We start from the raw sequence: 5,111 nt of genomic DNA, 5'->3' as shown, positions 1-5,111 counted from the left end.
GAACTATAGTTGACTTACAGTATTATGTTAGTTTCAGTTGTAGAGCTTCAGATTCTTTTCTATTATAGATTGTTGAAAGATACTGACTATAGTTCCATGCGCTATATAGTAAAACCTCTTTGTTAATCTATTTTATACAGAGTGGTGTATGTTTATTAATTCTATATTCTTAATTTATCCCTCCCTTTCCACTTTCTTCTTTGGTAACCACAAGTTTTCTGTCTGTGAGTCTCTTTCTGTTTTGTAAATAAGTTGATTTGTACCTATATTTTAAATTTAAAGATATGTTCATACTTATTTTAAAACTACAACCATAATATTATTATATTTGAATTAAAGTTATAATGAATACTTCAATTTAATTATCAAATACAGTTTGCATATAATTTTAACTCATGGTGTCTGCACACATATTCAAATAAACATATTATCATGTTACAGTGCTGCATAGAAAAATACTATTCAAATGGATCAATCCACTGATACCCACTAGATCAGTGCTGTTTATGTGTAATAGTGAAATAATGTACAGTGCCAGTGTGTGAACTATAATACTACTAAAGTGAGAGGTCATCTTACAAAGATAGTTTTCAGTTTTAAAATTTAAATTAAATGAATTAAGACTGGGAGGGATTGGGGGCAGGAGGAGAAGGGGACGACAGAGGATGAGACAGCTGGATGGCATCACTGACTCGATGCACATGAGTTTGGGTAAACTCTGGGGGTTGGTGATGGACAGGGAGGCCTGGCGTGCTGTGATTCATGGGGTCTCAAAGAGTCAGACACAACTGAGCGACTGAACTGAACTGAAGATGATATAAGATTAAGAGTTCATTTTCTCAGTTGTACTAACTACCTTTCAACTGTTAAAGAGTTACATGTGGCTATAAGCACATTCTATAGGCAAGAGATTTAAAAAATTGAGGTTTATTCATTTACATATTGAATTAAAGATAATTTAGATTGAAGCATTTAAATATATTGCATAGCACCTGCCCTATTAAATATTTTTGGAGATATAGATAATTAAACCCCGTCCTTGGGATTCTCCAGGCAAGAACACTGGAGTGGGTTGCCATTTCCTTCTCCATTGCATGAAAGTGAAAAGTGAAAGTGAAGTCGCTCAGTCATGTCCGACTCTTAGTGACCCCATGGACTGCAGCCTACCAGGCTCCTCCATCCATGGGATTTTCCAGGCAAGAGTACTGGAGTGGGGTGCCATCGCCTTCTCCATAATGCATAGCAAATACCCAGTGAATATTACATTTAAATTATGGTAAATCAGCTGTACTTCAATAAAAAATAAATTAAAAAATTAAATTACAGTATTCATTATTACTATTGAATGTTTTTTGTAATGTCCAAAAGGCAACAAAGTGCCTCTTGTGTTTAGTGTAATATTACCTGTTTACTTTTTTTCTGTTTCTGTTTTTCAAACCAATTCTAATTGTGCTTTAAATAAAATTACATGATTTTGAGCAAAGAACTAAAAATTACTTTCATAATCAAACAACATGTATTTATAAAACATTTGACTTTGTTCTTTTGTAAATGTTTTCAGATATCTGAAATTACTTGCTAAGTGGTTTTCAGATAGATAAGACTTCAATGTTTTCTCATACTTAAACATAGTTAATAAATGATGTGTTTCCTATATAGGAATATCCACCAGTTTATCAAATATATATAATAGAAAAAAAAAACCTTGAAAACCACTAAAATGCCCAAAAGATAAGGAATTGGTAAAGGAATGCTAACATACAGTGTTCAAACTTTGGAGTATTAAGAGGGCCTTGGTATGTTTTAGATATGTATTTGCTGATACAGAAAGATGTGCATGATATACCATTTAATGAATGATACAAATTTACAATAATATATACAGTATGATATAATTTGTAATATAGACAGATTATTTGTAGGAAACTCTGAAAAGCTATATACCAAAGTGTCAACAAGAATTATTTCTGGATGGTTCACAGGGTAGTAATGTGTTAAATTACAGGTGATTTTTCTTATTTCTAATTTTTAACAATGACTATATGGCCAACCTAGATAGCATATTGAAAAGCAGAGACATTACTTTGCCAACAAAAGTTTGTCTAGTCAAAGCTATGGTTTTTTCTGTGGTCATGTATGGATGTGAGAGTTGCACTGTGAAGAAGGCTGAGCGCCAAAGAATTGATGCTTTTGAAATGTGGTGTTGGAGAAGACTCTTGAGAGTCCCTTGGACTGCAAGGAGATCCAACCAGTCCATTCTGAAGGAGATCAGCTCTGGGATTTCTTTGGAAGGACTGATGCTAAAGCTGAAACTCCAGTACTTTGGCCACCTCATGCGAAGAGTTGACTCATTGGAAAAGACTCTGATGCTGGGAGGGATTGGGGGCAGGAGGAGAAGGGGATGACAGAGGACGAGCTGGCTGGATGGCATCACTGACTCTATGGACATGAGTCTGAGTGAACTCAGGGAGTTGTGATGGACAGGGAGGCCTGGCGTGCTGCGATTCATGGGGTCGCAAAGAGTAGGACATGACTGAGCAACTGATCTGATCTGATCTGATATAGTACTTGAATAACAGAATTATACATTATTAAAGGGAGCATTTACCAAAAATCTTTGAGAAAATTCTGTTTGATTTTCATTGGCCTCTACAGTTTTCTTTAGAATTAGATCTTCTAAAATTGTGTAGGACTACTTTCAGATAAATAATTGAATTTTAAGGAAGGACATTTCTTAGGAGACTTGAAAAATGCCGAGTCAGTGATCAATGGTTTGGTCAATTAAGATTTGAAACAAGGGTGATCTTTAAAACGTAAAAAGTTGGCTATCACATCATGTTCTTTTTTTTTTCTTTATTATGATTTTTAGCCAGATACATAAATTTGGTGTTCCCTGATAAGTTTACTCTTACAGTAGTGTAGTGGTTAAAGGATGCAGCTTGAGAAAATTCTTCAGAGTGTGAAAACTCAGAAAAATACTTATAATATTAAAGACAGTTTTAAATTTAGATATGATAGGATTAACTGCTCATAGAGTATCTTTTCAGTGGTCCTGAGAAAGTACTCTGCCCTATCTTCCCCCAGACAATTTTGATGATGCCTTAAATTTCTTGAGCAGAAATGATCACGAGGTTTTTGTCTTTTCTTTTGTTTACAAGGTGTATCACACTCATTGGCATATGTTGAACCATCCTTGTGACCCTGATGAATCCAACTTGGTCAGAATGTGTGATCTTTTTTATGTGCTGTTGAATTAGGTTTGCTAGTAATTATTTCTTAGCAGTTAATTATTGGTAGCCAATAATTTTAGTAAATTAAAAAAATGTATTACCTAGAATTGTTTTCTAATTTAAATTTGAGTGTTGAATTGATACATGGATCACTGGTATCATCTCATCTCTGGTAAGAAGGAACCTGTGCCTCTGGCTGAAATCTGGTGTGTCCAGTTTCAGGTTATGCAAAGTGAGAGGGTAAATGAATTTTAACAAACACAGCACTGCGTGGTTTTGAAGCCAAGGTGTGTGTCATCTTTCCATGAAAAACCTGCAATCCAAAACCTGGCCTACCGTCTAGTAGAGTCATCAAGCCAAAGAGTTAGGCAGGATGAGAAAAGCAAAGCATGAAACATAGCAGCAGAAAGGCAGGAAGAGGGTTCTTTACTGATGAAATCTGAGTCTTGAAATCTGGCCAAAAGATATATTTTATAGTTGGACTGTGCCTTCTCTTTGGCGAAGGAAATTGCTCTGTTTCCTGTTACTTATTCTACTCAGAGAATATTCCTCCCTTAAGTCACGTTACACCAATGAGTTTCTCCTCAATTTTAAACTTTTCTACTTGCCTTCCCCTTTTTCCTCCATTCCTTTGCTTGATTGGTTTTCTGTGTGAACTCACTTTTCAGTTTTCCCAATGACATTCCCATCATTTGAGATTTATCTACTCTGAGAAAACTTTTTTTGATTCAGCAATCAGAAGATTTCATTTATTCATTATATTTCAAAATCACTTCTGAGGATTATTTTATGGTAAGAATTAGCTACGGTGGTAAGAATTAGCTACGATAGTAGGAATTAAGTAATTATGTAAAAAATGTAATTATGTAAAAAAGTAAATATGATAAGAATTAGTAATTATGGTAAGAATTAGGTAAGGTAGTGGTGGTAAGACTACTCTCAGTAAATGAAACAAAGCATGTGCAAAAAGCAGGAGCTGAGAGAGTTCCTGAATGTGTGTATTCATTACTTATTATTGAAACTTAGTGGTGAAGCCGTAGGGTGAGGTTGTTCAGCTGAAGGGGCTGGAAAGGTTGACAAGGGTCGGATAATACATGGTGTTTTATAAATACCTATTGCAGGAAGAATGAATCATGGAGGGCCTTATTTAGATATATTATGTGATTTGACCTAGTCACACAGCCAGAATAGTGAGTATTTAAAATTAGTGTGTAGTTTTACTTTCAAGCCCAAGCCCTTTATCTCTATCCTATTCTGCATCTTGAAATAATTCTTTCACTGGAATGTGGGACAGACATCCAGCCTAGGTTATAGCACTGCTCAGATAACAACAGCTCAAGGTGTGGAAGAGAGCAAGATGTGATTTTATAGGACAAAAATGCACCTAGGGAAATAAAACTGCTTTAGAAGTATTCTGTAATGAGATTGTGGTTAAATAGGAATTTTGACCAATTACGGTCAAAGAGACCAAAAATAATCTATAATTTGTGTTAAAATTCCAAATGTAAGGAGGTGACTCTTCCAAGAGAATAGAGCAAGGAAAACAGATCAGCAGACTACAAGGAGTCAGGACACAAACAGTTGCTTATAAATAGAACCAACTCTAAAGGCTCTTATGGGGCTGGTGCACTGGGATGACCCAGAGGGATGGTATGGGGAGGGAGGAGGGAGGGGTTTCAGGATGGGGAACACGTGTATACCTGTGGTGGATTCATGTTGATGTATGGCAAAACCAATACAATATTGTAAAGTAATTAACCTCCAATTAAAATAAATTTATATTAAAAAAAAAAGAAAATGTTTATCTAGCAAACCTATAACTCAGTTCAGATCAGATCTTGGAAAAATTTGGAGATTATCACAGACAGGAGGGTTTACTAG

The sequence above is a fragment of the Bos indicus x Bos taurus genome, chromosome 4, assembly GCF_003369695.1.
Source record: "Bos indicus x Bos taurus breed Angus x Brahman F1 hybrid chromosome 4, Bos_hybrid_MaternalHap_v2.0, whole genome shotgun sequence".
In the NCBI taxonomy this organism is placed as follows: Eukaryota; Metazoa; Chordata; class Mammalia; order Artiodactyla; family Bovidae; genus Bos; species Bos indicus x Bos taurus.
Note: the sequence above shows the minus strand (reverse complement) of the source record.